Source organism: Chrysochloris asiatica, unplaced genomic scaffold, assembly GCF_000296735.1.
Source record: "Chrysochloris asiatica unplaced genomic scaffold, ChrAsi1.0 scaffold00092, whole genome shotgun sequence".
Lineage (NCBI taxonomy): Eukaryota > Metazoa > Chordata > Mammalia > Afrosoricida > Chrysochloridae > Chrysochloris > Chrysochloris asiatica.
This window is the reverse complement of record NW_006408610.1, coordinates 6,282,284-6,300,577: the sequence shown is the minus strand read 5'-3', so window position 1 is coordinate 6,300,577 and position 18,294 is coordinate 6,282,284. Positions and strand designations below refer to the sequence as shown.

The 18,294-nt window shown below is 41.8% G+C and overlaps 1 pseudogene; it reads left to right on the top strand.

The window, feature by feature from the left end:
• The first annotated feature begins 16,297 nt into the window (after positions 1-16,297).
• Positions 16,298-16,686, top strand: LOC102837979 (annotated as a pseudogene).
• Positions 16,687-18,294: the final 1,608 nt, after the last annotated feature.

Sequence of the window (18,294 nt, the reverse complement as noted above, 5' to 3'; positions counted from 1 at the left end):
GTTCTCCAGCATCATTTCTATCACCAAGTCCCAATTTTCCAACTACTGGTCCTTCCTCTTTGCTCCCAACCTTTGCATTCCAATCACCAGTAATGAGCACAATGTCTAGCACATGATAAATATCCAATAAATATTTGTTAAATAAATAAATGAAGGGCCCTAATAGCTCTTCTCCTACTTATCTATTTATCCTTCAACTCTTAACCTAGAACAGGACTTCCCAACAGATATGCTGCAAATGAACTACAGGATGCTGAGGGAGTGTAAAAACAAAACCAAACAAAACAAATGGTGAGGCTGCATCAGACCTCTAACTTCACAAGAGGGGAGGAGAGTCAACATCAGCATCAACTCAAGGCTGATTCCCATGAGGTGCAGATTAAACATAACTACACTCTACAACATTTTTTTAAAAACCAGTTCTGACACTAGCTGCCCTCCCCCTGGCTTTCTCTACTTCTTTCTGACTTGTCACAATGGCTACAAAGGACTCACAGGCTCTACTCACCGTTCTGGGGCTTATTAGAAGCTTAGAATTTATGATTCAGTATCAGGAACAATTCAGGATACAGGTCTTGGTCAGGACAGTTCTCTGTCATGGGCTCTTGGCTCCTCAGTCCTTTGGCCTGGCCTCTACCCTGGTTGGGCAAGTGTTCGAACACTCTTTGGCTCTGCCAATAACTATTTGGAGACACACGGCTCTTCCAGCAAGCCCCTTGCCCAGAGACACTCGGATGTCTCGTTCTGTGTGCGTTGGCTACTGCAGCCTTCTTGTTATGCCATCTTACGGTCTCTGGCTTCTGCTGCTGCCCTCTGGCTTTAGCCCACATGATGTCCCTTTCTAGTGGTTAGTCTTTCCTGATATAGTGTCTGGAGTAAGCCAGCCAAAGTCTCGCCATTCTAAAGCAACATTCTAGTTATATTTCTTCTGAGACTGACTCATTTGTTGTTCTGGAAGTTCATGGTCAATTATTCACGGTTCTTTGCCAATATCACACTTTGAATGCATCAATTCTTCTTCAGCCTTCTTTTTCATATTCAACTTTTGCATGCATATGAGGAGATTGAAAAAAACCTTGGGCTAGATGCACATTAGTCATCAAAGCGACTTCTTTAGAAAACTTCAAAGAGGTCTTTTGCAGCAAATTTGTCCATGCTGAGTGAGTGGTATCTTTTCCACTGTTTTATCCTTACTGCCTAGGTTTGGACTCTGCCCATAATAAATAAATGCTCATTTAGTGCTTGTTGAATGAATGCATGAATAAGGAAGCATTGAAGTTAAATTCTGAAAGAATTTCAGTTTGGAGAGAAGGAAAGGAAGTCCATGGAAAACTCTGTCTACCTTGTTCACTAGGATCCCCAGGTCCTAAAACAGTGCCTGGAACCTTGTAGACAATGAATATTTATTTGAATGAATAGTACGAAATGGCAAACAAACCTAGGCAGAGATCTCTGGGAAATCTAGAGTAATACCAGGGAAGCAAGCAATTCAGCCTGGGTAGAACAAACAGAGCATGAAGGGAAATGTTAAGAAAAATATTGGGAGGAAGGTTGGTTAAAACTAGGTCATGAAATAAAGAAAGCAGGAAATTATTATGCAACCTACTGTGTACCATGCCTATATTATTTTATTTCTCTCTCACACAGCTCTGTGCAATTGAATTTTATCTACATTTTACAAATGAGGAAATAAGCTCTGAGAATTAAAATAACTTGATCATAGCTAGTTGGTGGAACCTTTGGACCCAGGGTTTTTGGGCCAAAACCTGTTGCTTTTTACATTCATCACACTTCCTTGAAAGCTAGGCTGAGGTTTTTTTATTTGTTTTTTTTTTTAAGTTTTTATTGTGAATTGAGTGATAGTTTACGTGGGAGAACATTGGTTTTACACCATCGTTTCATTGTTGCTCTAATTATTACAATTTCTTCCGTGCATCATCATTGAACAGTATTTGCTTCTATTCCCTCTGTTTTGCTTTGTTGTTTTGTTTTGGGGGGGGGTGTACACAAAAACATTCAGGAATATATAATAATTTAAACAACCAAAGGGCACATTCTACAAGCCTGCCTCCTGGCCGCCAGCACACAATGTCTTTCCATGTGTCTGGAGTCCTCAGCTGCTCTATTTCTCCATATCCTCATCTCTGCCTCCATCTCTGGTGTCACTGCTTCTCTGGGTAGGGTACCACATTCTGCTCATGCTCTTCTCCCTTGATGGTCCTAGGGTCCTCTGTTTCTGGACTGTAAGATTAACTACTCCCCCTTTTTATTACAAAACTTCTACCTTTACATTTGTGATAGTTACAATTAGTCATAACAATTACTCACTATTGAATCATAAGAATCTTATCCCTATCTCTTTTCACCAGACCTGTCTGGACAAGATGAAAACTATTCAGTGGGGATTCTACCTTCCCCCCACACGCTCTGAAACTAAACTTCCTCTTGAAACCTTGTAAGCCAGTCACTTTGTGCCTTTATTGCCCCCTCATTTTAGGAAGCCAATATCTATGCTGCCCATCTCCGTATACAGAGGGGATAGGCTTGATCCTTGATGTGAAGACTCCTTCCTTCTCAGTTGGTATTTTGAGTTACTACATCCATAACTATAGGTCAAGTTCATCAAATTGTAGCAATTTACACTTGTTTCCTTTATCCCAAAAAAATTTTTTTTTCCTTAATCTTCCTCTAGTTGAGTTCTGATCATCAAGTCATGGAGGCTAGGTCAAATGGGTACTATCTGCAAGTTTGAGCATTCTTGTGCATCTTCCCTCACTTCATATTAGCTGGATGCTTCACTCTCAGCTCTAGCCCTCCATGGCAATGTCCTTGTCCATAGGCTCAGGAGTCCCCAGGTCTCACCACACTTCAAACCAACCAGCCTTTCTCTTCTCTCTCTCATCTCCAGGTCAACAGGTAGGCTAAAGATTTTATGGGGATTTTACTCTTGAGTCCATGGGAAGCAGTGAAATTATTTTAGATGAAGTGTGACAATGTCAGAATTGAAATTCACTAAACTAATCTCTTAATATGTGTAGTGGTGGTGGTGTGCTGTGGAGTCAGTTCTGACTCAGCAATACTGTGTAGGGTTTCTTAGCCTGTGAATCTTTACAGGACAAAGTTTCATCTTTTTCCTGTGGAGCGACTAGTAGATTTGAACTGCACCTCAGCTTGTAACCCATATTACCAGGGCTCCTTCTTAACATGTGTTGAAGAGATCAAATGGGGAGAGCAGGGGTAGGAAGATTTGCTCTGAAGCCATTGCTAGGACCCTCTACGCAGCATGGCCATCCCTGTGTGCTGCTATGGGACTAGAATCACTTGCGTTGATGGCTTCATTTCTCTTCTCACACTGTCCAGCTGGAGTCTTAGGCTTTGTTTGCTGTGCTTGGTTCTGACTCATAGCGACCCTGTGCAGAGTTTCTGAGGAGTGGCTGGTGAGTTTGAACTGCCGACCTTGTGGTTCAAACAGACCTTGCGGTCCAGTGTTTATCCTACACCACCACACCAGGCCTTTATTGAAAAGGGATTGCCAAAATTGTGTGTTTTTCCCTGACTCCTTTCAAGTCCTTTTCATTTCACCTGGAGGTATTCCTGCTTCTGTTTCATCCTGTTACCTCCAGCTCATGCCTTTCTCGTCCCAGATTACAAAACCCTTTCCAAATCCCCACTGCTGAACATGTGCAGTTTTCCTTGGGATTTCCCTTTGTTTGTTTTTTCCCTTTAACACAGTTCCCTCTTGTCTTCTGCTTAGTCCTAGCTACTACATTCCAAGTTTCCTCCCTAACTAATACTTAGCAAGGAGCTCTGGTGGTACAACATTTAAGTCCTTGGCTGCTCACAGAAAGGCTGGTTGGTTGAATTCACTCAATGGCGATCTGCATTCCAGCCTAGAAAACCCTCTAGAGAAGTTTCTCCTCTGTCACGTGGAATCACTATGAGTTGGAATCAAACTGAGGGCACCCAAAAACACCAACAGTGTTTAAAGAAGGGAATAAGAAAGACCGTAGAAGAATTGATGCTTTTGAGTTATGGTGTTGGAGGAGAATATTGAAAGTGCCATGGGTTGCCAAAAGATCCATTTTGGAAGGAGTACAGCCAGAGTGGTCCTTAGAGGCCAGGATGGCCAGACTTTATCTCTCATGCTTCGGACATATTGTCAGGAGGGACCAGTCGCTGGAGAAGGATATCATGTTTGGTTAGGTGGAGGGTCAGAGAAAAAGAGGAAGACCCCCAGTGAGATGGGTTGGCAAAGTGGCAGCATCAAGGGGCTCAAGCGTGGCAACAATAGTGAGGTTAGCCCAGGACCATGCAGTGTTTTGTTCTGTTGTGTATAGGCTTGCTATGAGGCGATACCAACTCGATGACACCTAACACAGCAACAAGAAACACCAACAATGTGTAGTAGCCTTTCCTAAATCAAGATGCAGACCATTTGCAATCCTTTTCCCAAGTGCAGGCTCATGGTTGTTGATAGATGTCATCTAGTCAGGTCTGACTCATGAAAACCCTTCTGCACAACAGAATGAAGCACTGCCCCATCTTGCGACATCCTCGCAATTGTTGCTGTTTGAGCCCACTGTTGTAGCCACTGTGTCAATCCATCTAGTTAGGGCTCTTCCCCTTTTTCGCTGATCCTCCACTTTACCCGGCATGATGTCCTTCTCCAGGGATTGGTCCCTTCTGACAACATATCAAAAGTACAAGAGACGAGTCTAGCCATCCTGACTTCTAAGGAGCAGTCTGTCTGTACTTCTAAGACAGATTTCCCTGTTCTTCTGACAGTCCATGATACTTTCAATATTCTTTACCAATGCACACTAGACTACAAATGCATTTTTATTTAGTAAATAAACATAGGTTTCCCCCTCCCCCACACCCATGGTCAGGAAACTAGAAAAGCTAGTTGCCTGAGGGATCTCTCAATAGATTTGGGTGAAATGGAGGATATGGAACAAGTGCAATTCTATTTCAGATGTTGAGTGACAAGACCCAGCAACTGACTGGGTGGAGGGAGGGAGGGGACAAAGGGGACAGGAGAGAAAAAGATATGAGGGTGTATCAGCCTGGTTTCCTGAAGGAATGATGATGTCTTTTTTTTTTTTTTAATATTTTATTGTGATTTATGTGGTAGTTTACATCCATCCTATTGTATATTGTTTCATTGTCATGGTTACAATCCCCTCCATGCATCATCAAACAACCAAAGGGTATACCCTGTAAGCCTGCCCCCCAGTCATCAGCACGCAGTTCCCTCTCCCTCTCTGGGTCTAAAGTCAGTCCCCAGCCGCTCCATCTCTCCACATAATCGTCTCTGCCTCCAATGATGATGTTTTTAGCTGAACACAAAACAGAACAGATGATGAGACATGCTGCTTTTGAGAGGTCTGAGGACAGCAGAATACAGATATCCAGCAGGACCGAAAAATAAAATAAAATAAAAATAAACACTGGGAGTTCAAGAGAATCTTGGGAGTCACCTACCCAGAGAGGACAGTTGAGATCACGGGAATTTATGAGTTCAAGGGAAAATGAGTAGAGGGAATGAAGTCTGAAAACCAAGAGGGAAGAGGACTCTTGTGAGAGTGAAATTTGTGAAGGATAGAGAAGAGGACAAAGATGGTGGCCAGTGAAGTAAAGTAAGATGAGGAAACAAGGCCTCCAGAAAACTTAGTTTTCTCTGCGTCTGTTTCCTTCTACTTTAAATGAAGGTGTAAGAAGCCTTACCATCTTCACCATGTTGATTGTTTTTCTGCTCTTTGCTCCAGATGGAGTTTCTAAAACCCTACTCATGACACAACAAAGTAGGATGTAGAACATCTTTATGAGCCATGTTATGCCAGTTGATAGGATATTTCTAGATGTGTATTTAATTATACGAAAGCTGGACAGTGAATAAGGAAGATCATAGAAGAATTGATGCCTTTGAGTTGTGGTGTTGGAGGAGAATACTGAAAGTGCCATGGACTGCCAAAAGAACCAATAGATCTGTTTTGGAAGAAGTGCAGCCAGAGTGCTCCTTGGAGGCCAGGATGGCTAAGCTTCGTCTCTCATACTTTGGACATATTGTCCGGAAGAAACAATCCTTGGAGAAGGATGCCATGCTGGGTAAGGTGGAGGGTCAGAGAAAAAGAGGAAGACCTCTAACGAGATGGATTGGCCAGGTGGCATCATTGATGGACTCAAGTGTGGCAGCGGTAGTGAGGTTGGCCCAGGATCGGACATTGTTTCCGTTCTGCTCTGCATGGGGTCGTGGTGAGTCAGTTTCGACTCGATGGCACCTGACAACAACAACAACATTTAATTATACTGTAAATAGATCCATGAATATAGTAGGGCACACAGGGGCCAAAGTCATGAACACTTCTTAGCCAAGACCAAATACCTTGAAGGAATAAGTTGTTAGGCCTGGGAGCACCAAACCCTACTGATTTTACTACAATAACATATCTCATTTTGAGGCTTCTTTTCTACCTGTGTTTGTTTTGTGTTCATTATTATTTCCTATTGCATTGTCTATTTGTACCTTAGACAAATACACATTTAGAAACATCCTGCCAATTGGCTTAACACAATGCACAAAGTATAAAGGCAAGAAAGGGTCATCAGGGTCTCCTCAATCCAGCAGTAAGGATGCTACCAGAGTTTTAGTTTTCTAAATCATACCTCTCTGATCAAGTCACTTTTGTACCCAAGAAATGCACAAACTATTTTTTACTCAACATCTTTATAATGATGTCAGAATCAAACCCAGTGTTCTGATCAAAGAACATGCAAAAACCAGAGACTCATGTGTACCAAAAAAATAAGTGTGCCTTAGTGTCACAGTGAGGTAAGCATTGGGCTGTTAACTGCAAAGTCAACCTGCTCCCATAAAGATTTACAGTCTCAGAAACTTTACGGTGTAGTTCTACCCTGCCTAATAGGGTCACTACGATTCAAAATTGACTCGATGGAAGTGATAGTGAAACAATATACAAGACAACTCAGAAAGGCAGAAAACCAGATTTTAGAAAGAACAAAAGAATCAAAGGCCTAGCCACTCTCTCATCCTCTTCTCTTTAGTTCCTCTCTGGGCATCTGGTTAGTTTCCCTCTTTTCTTGTCAGCCACCTCAACTTCCTTATAACCTCCACTCCCTCATGACTGAGTGTTGTTGCTTCAGCCCTGACTCCACAGATTTTCCTACCACAGGGCTTCTCATTCTAGTCCTGATGTGGTGCTGTGAGTTAATGCGCTGGACTGCAAAGTTGATTTGAACCGCAAGGTAGGCGGTTCAGGCTCACAAGCTGCTCCTTGGAAACCCTATACAGAGTCTCTATGGGTCAGAACTGACTAGACAGCACTTAACAACAACAATAACACTTTTCTTCAAAAATCTATGCGAATAAAAAGTCTTCTGATCTCCCAGTTAGAGTTAAAACAAAAACAAAAGCAAAACAGTTGTGTGTCTTCAGGAAGTTTCTGACTTCTGACTCATATGCATATGTGTCAGAGTAGAACTATGTTCCTTAGGTTTTTTTTTTTTTTAAGATTTATTTTGGAATAATTTCAGGTTTACAGGAAAGTTGCAATGATAGCACAGAGCTCCTGTCTGCCCGTCACCACCTTCCCCTGTTAAAATCTTACATAACCCTCGTCTGTAGGGTTTCGATGGCTGTTTTTTTGGAAAGTGGATTGCCAAGGCTTTCTTTTGTGGTACCTTGGGTAGACTTGAAACATTTTGTTTGCACCACCCAGGGCTTCCCCAGTCAGAGTTAACCTCCCTGCTATAATTCCATGGTTCTGGATTCCACCAATATAGCACTGACCACAGTCAGGCTTGTATTTAACACCCCCACTGTATTGTAAACCCCAGCAGTACGTGCACCATCTATCAGATACAAGGGCAAGTAAAACAGTATTGCTTCTAGGGTTCCAGTTCATCATGCATGGGCTTATTCCACATAAAACATGTTTAAATATTTCCCTGCCATCTGTGGATGGCGGCAGACAAGTTCGGTCAATAAAGCACTTGTCTTAATCTCTTCACACATACAAAGAAAAAGTCCCCAAAGAGTTATACAAAGATCCACTAGCTGAAAGAGATGAGCTTTCCATAAGTCTTTTAAGTAATATCAAAGTTAATGAAGATGATTTTATGAAATAAATTGTAACCTGGGATGACTATTGTATTTACCAATATGATCTAGAGAGTAAGGTCCAATCAAAACAATGGCTTTGAAAGCGATCTACTGGGCCAGTTACATTCAAGACAGAGAGGTCAGCTCAAAAGGTAAAAGGTATGGCAACTGGTTTTTAGGACTCCAAAGGAGTAATCTTTTTTTCTTTTCAAAGGAGTAATCTTGATGGATTTTTCTCAAAGGACATAGGATGCTCATGGGAACTCATTAGGCAGCAGTTTTAACAAAGTTAAAATGCATTGTCGAGAAAGAGGCCAGGGAAGTTGTGCTAAAGAATTTCTTTCCATCATGAAATGCACCTGCTCATTCTCTGAGGGTAGCAAGTGTTGACTTTTGAGAATTTCATTGGGAAACCTCATTCACCCTATAACACTGATCCTGTCCCTTCAGACGTTGTTGTGTTCCCCAAATTCAACAGAATGTTGCTGTGCTCTAAAATGAAGAATGCAGAATTCTTTGGAGGAAGGGATAGAGAGATGGAAACACCACCTTCAAAAATTTATAGACCTAGATGAAGGATAGGTCAAGAAACAATTGCTTTATATTTTGATAATTTTGTTTAATAAAGGTTTCTATGATTTTACAGTAATACGTTTTGACTTCCCCATGTACATCCTTGCACATCCATAATATATATTACAACACTTTGCATACAGTTGGCTCTTGAAGTTCATTGAATTGTTGGCATTAGCAGTTTGACAAGCAGAAGTGTGATGGAAGTTGGGTCCTGCCTTTGCAATAACTCCCAAATGTTTACTGTCTTGTGAGGTTCAGTTTGTCAGGCTGTGTTTTCTGGGTTGGGGACAATCAGTAATTACCTCTCAGCCTTTGTCAGAGACTATGCTGAGCTGCAGGAAGGAAATTATATATTTCTCATGTCTGAAAATACTTTTTTCCAGCCAGAGAAATGAAACTTATTGGTTTCTTTGAGTTATTGGTAATCTATCATTGGTTATTTATAAAGCATTGTCATTGGTGTTGTTAAGTGCTATCGAATCGGTTCTGACCCATAGTCACTATGTATAGGGTTTCCAAGGAGCAGCTGGTGAGCTTGAACCACCAACCTTGCAGTTCAAATGGCTTTGCAGTCCAGCACATTAACCCATAGCGCCACACCAGGGCTCCCTATTATTGTCATTAGAGACATGTTTTTCAGATTGATTTCAGCCAATGTCTCCTGAAATAACTCTCTCTAGAGAATTACCAGTCTTTCCCCAGATCCATTTTAACAGTGGCCCAGTTGGAATTGCTTGACCATCTCTGTGGTGGTTTGATTAGTTACTGTGAATCTGAATAGACTCAGTGGCAGTGGGTTTTAGTTTTATTTGTTACTTTTGCTGTCTCATGACAAGTAAGCGCTGATTGGCAGTAATGGGTACTATGTTCCATGACTCAGGAAGGACCACGGCTGTCTTAACTACTTAATACTGCCATAACAGAAATACCATAAGTGGGTGACTTTAGAGAACAGAAATTTATTTTCTCATAGTTTTGGAGGCTAGAAGTCATAAATCAGGACATCTACTATAGGGGAGGAGTCCTGGTGTGGTGTCGCAGGATAATGCACTGGACTGCAAGGACTGTTTGAACCACAAGGTCGGTGGTTCAAATTCACCAGCCATTCCTTGGAAACCCTTTACAGGGCTGCTATGAATCAGAACTGACTCCATGTAACTAAACAACAACAATTCTAGGGAAAGTCCTTCTTTGTCTCCTAGTGGCTGCCAGTGATCCTTGGTGTTTCTGGTCTTGTAGATTTATCAGCCTTTGTCTTTGTACAGTCTCCCTACTCTGTGTGTGTCACTGTGTCTAGTCTGCTCTTTTTATAAGACAGTGCTCAGAGTGATTATGTTTAGGATAAGGCCTCACTGATATCCAGTGATACCCACCAGCTGCTCCTTGGAAACCCTATACAGGGTCCCAATAGGTCGGAACCAACTCGACGGCACTTAACAACAACAACAACAAATATGTGCAAAGGAGTCCTGGTGTGGTGCTGTGGGTTAAATCACTGAACTGCAAGAATGCTTGAATCGCAAGGTGGGCAATTAAAATTCACCATGAACTGCTCCTTGGAAACCCTATACAGGGCCGCTGTGAGTCAGAACAAACTCGATGGCACTAAACAACAACAACACATATGTACATATGTTGTTGCTGTTATGCAGTACCATCAAGTCAGTTCCTACAGTGCCATACCAGGACTCCTATATATACATATGTGTATGTATGTATATTGCATTCTGAATGAGAAGCATATGATATCACATGGATCTTGGCTAAAAGCAGAGAATACCAAAAGAAGTTTACTTGTGCTTTATTGACTGTGCAAAGGCTTTCGACTGTGTGAATCATGACAAGCTATGGATATCATGGCAAAGAATGGGTATTCTAGAACATTTAATTATGCTCATGAAAACCTGTACTTAGACCAAGAGGCAGTCATTCAAACATAACAAGGGGCTACTGAAAGTTTACTGGAGCAGAAATCTCATCTATTTCTCACAGAGCAACTGGTAGATTTGAACAACTGACCCTGTGGTTAGCAGCCCAGTTCATAATCCACTATGCTATCAGGGCTCATTTATTTAATTTGTATGCTGTGCAAATAACTGAGAAGCTTGGTGGCATAAGGATTGGAGGAAGACTTACTAAGAATCTGAGATATGCAAATGATATAACCTTGTTTGCTGAACCTGAAGAGTTTGTTATGAATTAATAAGGAGTTAATGATGAATATCTGGTGTGGCACTGTGGGCTAATGTGTCAGACTGCAATGTCATTTGAACTGCAAGGTCAGGGGTTCAAGCTCACCAGCCGCTCCTTGGAAACCCTATACAGGATCGCTATGGGTTGAAATCGACTTGACAACTCTTAACAACAACAATGATGAATGCCAAAGACTATAGCCTTCATTATGAATGTCATTGTTGTTGTTATGTGCCGTGGAGTCGGTTCCGACTCATAGTGACTCTACACAGGGTTTCCGAGGCTTTTAAATCTTTACGGGAGCAGACCGCCTCATCTTTCTCCCACGGAACCGCTGCTGGTAGTTTCGAACTGCTGACCTTGTGGCTCACAGCCCGATTCATACCCATTACGCTACCAGAGCTCCTTATGTCATAGAAAACAAAAATTCATTATCAACATCAAGAAAACAAAAATTCTCACAACTGAACCAGTAAATAACATCATGATAAATGGAGAAAAGATTAACGTCGTCAAAGACTTCATTTTTCTAGGATCCACAATCAACACTCACGGAAGAAGCAGTCAAGAAATCAAATGACGTATTGCAATAGGCAATGTACTGCACAAGAAAGACCTCTTTAAAGTGCTCAAGAGCAAAGATACCAATTTAAGGACTAAGGTGCACTTGACTAACACTATGGTATTTTCAATAGCCTCCTATGCATGTGAAAATTATACAATGAATATAGAAGGCCATAGAAGAATGGATGCATTTGAGTTACGGTGTTGGAGAAGAATATTGAGAGTACCATGGACTGCCAGAAGAACAAACAAATCTGTGTTGGAGGAAGTACAGCCAGAATGTCCTTAGAAGCAAAGATGGTGAGACTTCATCTCATACTTCAGACATATTATCAGGAGGAAGGGACCAGTCCCTGGAGAATGACATCATGCTTGGTAAAGTGGAGGATCTGTGAGAAAACAGGAAGACTCCCAATGAGATGGATTGTCACAGTGGGCTCACACACAGTAACAATTGTGAGGATAGTGCAGGACTGGGCAGTGTTTTGTTCTGTTGTACACAGAGTATATACAACATTGTTGTTGCTAAGTACTGTAGATCATTTCTGCCTCAAAGTGACCCTCTGTGGGGTTTCCGAGGAGCTACTGGTGAGCTCAAACCACTGCCCTTGTGGTTCAAACCGACCTTGCAGTCTAGCACATTAACCCGCAGTGCCACACCAGGACTCCACGCATGCATATATTATATGACTTTGCAGTTTACTGTTTGTCCTATAAGCACTGCACAGTCGGAGGCTCAAACCTGCCAACTGCTCCTCAGAAACCTATACAGGGTTGCTATGAGTTGGAACTGACTGTATGGCACTTAACAACAAATATATATATATATATACTACTAGAGCTCCTTCCAGAGTACAGGTATTCCCAACATACGATGTATTTAGCGATACTTTCAACTACTCTCATGATTGTCTTTTTTCCACCCGACTCATGTATTTTTTATGTGTGTATGTATTAAAGGAGTCCTGGTGTGGCGCTGTAGGATAAGCACTGTATTGATAACTTTTGCTCTCGGAAACCCCATACTGGGTCGCTGAGTCAGAACCGACTCTACAGCACACGACAACAGCATCAACATGTTGAGTGTATCTGTCAGTTTAGATATAGTATTTTCAAAACCCAAAGAAAATCAAGATTGGATTTATAAAGGCAACTGATTATAAAATAAATGATAACTGAAAAATGAGGTATTCGACTTACACCATAACTGATTTATGATCAAGTCATCAGAATGGAATCCTGATAAGTGGGGAACTGCTTATATTGCCCCCTGTAAAACTTCAGAGATATTTGTATTTATACAAGTCTGAGTCAAAAATTACCAATATTCTGGGTGTAGAATTTATTTTAATCAACTTTTAGAAAAGACAAATGCATCATTTTTCGACAAAATTGCCTTATTTTTCAATACACTTTATCCATCTGTCAACAAGCTTTCCTAGTCCCTTATTTTAAAATGTTTTAGGCTAAACTGAGAGCCACAAATGCACCAATGTCTTTACTTCATCAGAGGTGGACAAATCTTCGTCCTTGACAGGCTGCTTTCAGGGGACCAGGCAGGTGAAAAGCCCAATGGAGCAAGATCAGTACTATAAGGAGGATGCTTTAACACCTGAAAACAAATATTTTGCAGAGTATCAAGAGTGTGGGCAGAGGTGTGTGGACAGGCAAGATCACAATGCCCTGGGATAGCAGTCCTCTGCATTTAATCTGAAGTTTGGGGTTCAGCTCTTCAGTGAGCATCTCACTGTAATGCGCACTTTTGATTGTGAAACCTTTTTCCTGATAGTGTCCTAATCCTGGCCCTTGAAATCCCAGAAAACTGGAAGCATCCATTTTCCAGCTAATGGTTGACTTTTGAACTTTTCCTTGGTTGGCAATTGAGGATGTTTCCACTCCGTACTCTGACATTTACTCTCAGGTTTGTAGTGATGAATCCATGTCTCATCACCAGTAATAAGTTTTTAAAAGAAACTTTTACCTTTCTTCTAGTATCGGTTCACATTTTGTTTGCAGATTTCCAGATGCTTCTGTTTAGGCTCTTCCGTGAGTTGTTTTGGTGCCCATTTCGCACAAACTTTTCGAAACCCAAGTCTGTCGTGGATTATTTCATAGGGAGAACAAATGATTTGCCACATAATCCACTGTCACTCGGTTCAACAGAATAATTTCACATGCATGCTCAATGTTGTCATCAACCATGGATATGGATGGGCGTTTTAATATAAGTGGTAGCAGTGGTTATGTGCCGTGGAGTCGGTTCTGATTCATCAGTGACCCTGTGCAGGGTTTCTGAGGCTGTAGGTCTTTACAGGAACAGAAAGCCTCATCTTTCTCCCGCGGAACAGCTGGTAGTTTCGAACTGCTGACCTTGAGGTTTGCAGCCTGATTTGTAGCCACTATGCTGTAGATAATTTTTGACTCACCCTCGTATATCCATAGAACATTAATAGACAAATGGGAACAACATTAAGAATGGTTTGTATACAACTCTTGACTCCGGTAGAAATTAAGCCTTTCAACTAAGGATAACAGGAGTAGACACAAGTTAGAGCCACAAAATTTCACTTAATATGAAGACTGAGTCCAGATAAATCTTGGAAACTTTGCTTGTGCCATCAGACCACTTTGGGTGATGCTCTTACCAACTTTACCAGGAGGCAATCAGTCACCAACTAGTAATATGGCATGGAGCTGACCAAGGGACTGTAAAAGCAACAACTAGAAATAAGAAGATATCTTTACAATGAAGAAAATGTTATTAGAAGAGGAAATAACTTTATACAAGTATCTCAGGACATAGATGAGCAAATTGGCAATGCTGAATGTCTCTGAGGAGGGTGGGTGGCTGAGAGATAGGAGGAAAACTTTCGCCTGTATATCATTTTGTATCTTTCGAATTTTGTACCATGTATATAAAAATATAGAGTTTTAAAAAAAATCTATGCTAGATCCTTTAATCCTCACAATGAGAAAGTGTTATTGGTATCTCCTTTGTCAAAGCAGCTGTTTGATTAAGGGTCTTACCCGCTTTAAGCTTATATCTATCTAGGTCAGATACACTCATAGAAGAGCAGCAGAAACCCCATTTACAGATAGACCAACAGGTCAACCAGCCTAGTCCAGAACTCTGACATTGCAATTTTTGTACCAAAAAAGATCAAATGTATACACCTAGGACAGGTCTATGTGAGTCCTGGTGCAGAGCTGTGGGTCAATGCGCTAGACTGCAAAGTCATTTTGAACTGCAAGGTCAGTGGTTCAACCTCACCAGTTGCTCTTCAGAAACCCTATACAGTGTCACTATGGGTAGGAACCAACTCTACGGCCCTTAACAACAACAACAATATCGTGTGAGTAAAGAGCCTTTCAATAGTTGATGTGACTGTAAGCTAGGATTCCCACAGACCTGCACTCCTAGAACCTCAGTGCTGATGGATATAATGGGTTGCACATGTTGGCCAAACCCACAAAAGTCACCCAACACCCTCTTAAAGGAGGTGTGAAAAGTTAAAGTGATGAAACCTTATAAGTGAGGATGTACTTCCTTTACATAAAATCACTCAAAACTCTGGAATGCCCCTGTTGTCCTTAAAAGATTTCCACCCCCTTCCTCCCACTCTCCTTCTGTAAGAGGCAAGGACTATCTTCCTTTCTTGACCGATAGCCAGGCTACAGACTCCAGGAACCCTAGTACACAGATGGCTTTGACTTTTCTCTCCTTTGACCACCCACTTTAGTTTCAGAAAATATTAGTGGCACATGACTCTGATAGAAATTCAAAATTGCACGTATGCTAGGGGTGGTCGGAGCAAAGTTAAGATGTCTTGTTTGGAGTGCTTTCTGGATCATTCTCTTGGATCCTCTTCCTTCCTTTTGTATTTGGTTTGATTTTCCCTCTTAAACTTCTCTTCCAGTAGGTGGTACGCTTAGTGCCTTGGCGCTTCCTCCCACTTGGGAGAGAACTGGAGAGCAGAGGAGTGGGTATCCTGAAGAGGGAGCCTGAAGCAGAATGTAAAAAAACAAACTAACAAAATACTCGATACAACTATTGGTCTCTGCTCCTCTGGACAAGGAGGAGCTCTGGTAGCGTAATTGTTACGAGTTGGACTGTGAACCTCAAGGTCAGCAGTTCAAAACTACCAGCTGTTCCGTGGAAGACAGATGAGGCTTTCTGCTCCTGTAAAGATTTACAGCCTCGGAAACCCTGTACAGGGTCACTACAAGTCAGAACCGACTCCACGGCACATAACCACTGGACAAAAGAAAATGAAGGAGGCCAAAGACTCAAAGAAACAAATCCACAGGACTTCTTCAGTTGTCCTGAAAAAGTCCACATGAACTATGGATCCTCTTCCTTCCTCCCTTCCTTTCACAGTTGGCTTTGCAGTCCAGTGCTTAGCCTACTGCACCACACCAGGACTCCAAAATGACTCGAGACAAAATGGTCAGTGTTTACACCAAAACAAAGATGAGGAGTCAAGGAAGGGCAGAGAAACAGAACAACAATACAATGGAAATAACAAGAATGTTGACAGATTTTGAAAAATATAATCGATGTCATGGAAAACGTTGTATAGAAATTGTTAAATGGGAGTTCTGGTGTGGAGCTGTAAGATAAACATTGGACCCACCAGTCACTCCTCGGAAACCCTATACAGGGTCACTATAAGTTGGAACCAATTCGATGGCACTTATCAACAACTACAACAATTTGCTATGTAAATGTTCACCAAAACCCAATAAAAGATTTATTTTAAAAGTTGCTGTTGAGCATGCACCGTGTCCATGGAGAGAGGGTGAGTGGTCGCAGCTCCAGCCAGAGGGACCGGGGCGGGGAAGATGTCCGCTTCTTTAGTCCGAGCCACCGTCCGGGCTGTGAGCAAGAGGAAGCTGCAGCCCACCCGGGCCGCCCTCCCCTGACACCTTCAGCAGTACACAAGATAAAACTACTTCTTAAAGATAAGCCTGAACATGTCGGTTTGAAAGTTGGCATTCGAACCAGGGGTTGCAATGGTCTTTCTTACACTTTAGAATATACAAAGACGAAAGGAGATTCTGATGAAGAAGTTGTTCAAGATGGGGTCAGAGTGTTCATCGAAAAGAAAGCACAGCTAACCCTTTTAGGAACAGAAATGGACTATGTAGAAGACAAATTATCGAGTGAATTTGTGTTCAGTAACCCAAACATCAAAGGAACGTGTGGCTGCGGAGAGAGCTTTAATATCTGAACCTCAGGACTCCTCTGGCTCTGAGCTCCAGGAATGCTCACGGACACCTCGGGCTCACTAAGGAAATCATGTGACTGTCGTGTTCTTAGATTCACGGTGTATGGCTGCCTTATGAGGAAAATAAAAGTAATGTATTTGAAAACGGAGCCAGTGTGTTGAATTCAAGAGGATGAGAAGTTTATATTCTTTGGAGACCAAGAATGTAAAGTCATTGATCTCTTTGGATAACTTTTCTATTCTGTAAAGGAAAAAAAAAAAAAAAGTTGCTGTTGAGTTTGTTCTGACTCAAGTGACCCCATGTGTGTCAGAGTAGAACTGGGTTCCATAGGGTTTTCAATGGCAGATTTGGGGGAAGTAGATTTCTTTTGAGGTGCCTTTGGGTAGACTTGAACCTCCAACATTTGATTAGAAGCTGAGGACATCAATCATTTGAAACCCCCACCCCCACCCCCAGCTATGGAGCAGATATGTTGTTGTTGTAGTTAAGTACCATGGAGTAGGTTCTGACTCATAGTGACCCTGCACAGGGTTTCCGAGGCTGTAAATCTTTATGGGAGCCCAGGCAAAATCAGTTCCTATGGCTCCAGCCTGGTGAAATCTCTCTCACCAGTGTGGAATAGTTATTAAAGATTTGGACTTAACTTCCCAGCTCTCGTGTTTCTAGACCTGGGGTATTGTCTGCGTGACTTTCCTTTCCTTTAAGAACCTGGCAGAGTTGTCTCAATATTAGGTGGTTAACCAGATTCATCACTGACCTCTGCTCCTGGTCTCAGTATTCTGAAGGAAAATCTACATCTACCAAATTCCCTAAAGAATTAATGAAGCTTAAACAAACAAAAAGCATTACACTTGTAACGAAATCAGTGTAATTAGTGTGTGCTGTTTGCGATGTGTGTTTGAACTGTATTGAATCCCTTTTTATAAACTTCTGCTTGAGTTAAAAAACAGCAGAATAACTCCCTCCAAAAAACTCAGCACAGAGATCTAGGGAAAAAAATTGAGACTCATAAAAGTTTAGAGTGTGATACGATGTGGTATTGTCGAATAAGCACTGGGCTACAAACCATAAGGTGCTCCTCGGAAACCCTACGCAGGGTCACTATGAGTCAGAACCGACTCAATGTCATCTAACAACAAAAACAAGGGCCAAAATGGTAAAGTGCTCTTCAAGACCAGGAACGGGATCTTATTCATAGTAGTACTTCTAGCACCTCGCATAGTATTTATGAAATGAATAAGTTAACTAATTTAATACAAAATATTTGGCCAAGATCACATACCAAGGAATGGAAAGTTGGGAAAAGCTAGCGGGGCTAAACTACATGGAGCTAAGCATATGAGTGCCAGCCTCCAGTTCAGGGGTCCATAAGACTTCCTCCATTTCAGTTCAGCTAACTCCTTCATTCATATTCCTAGCCAGGTCAGCAGGTGCCAGCAAAGGAATCCACATGACTTCCTGCACTGCAGACCAGCTGGCTCCCTCCCCTTGCTCCTTGGAGTTTGATGGTTTGCTGGAATGAATGAATAAAATGTTTGTTTATGCATCCCAGACACTGGCAAATTTCTAGCTGGCCATACCTAGGACAAAAAAGAATGTCTTACCTTTTG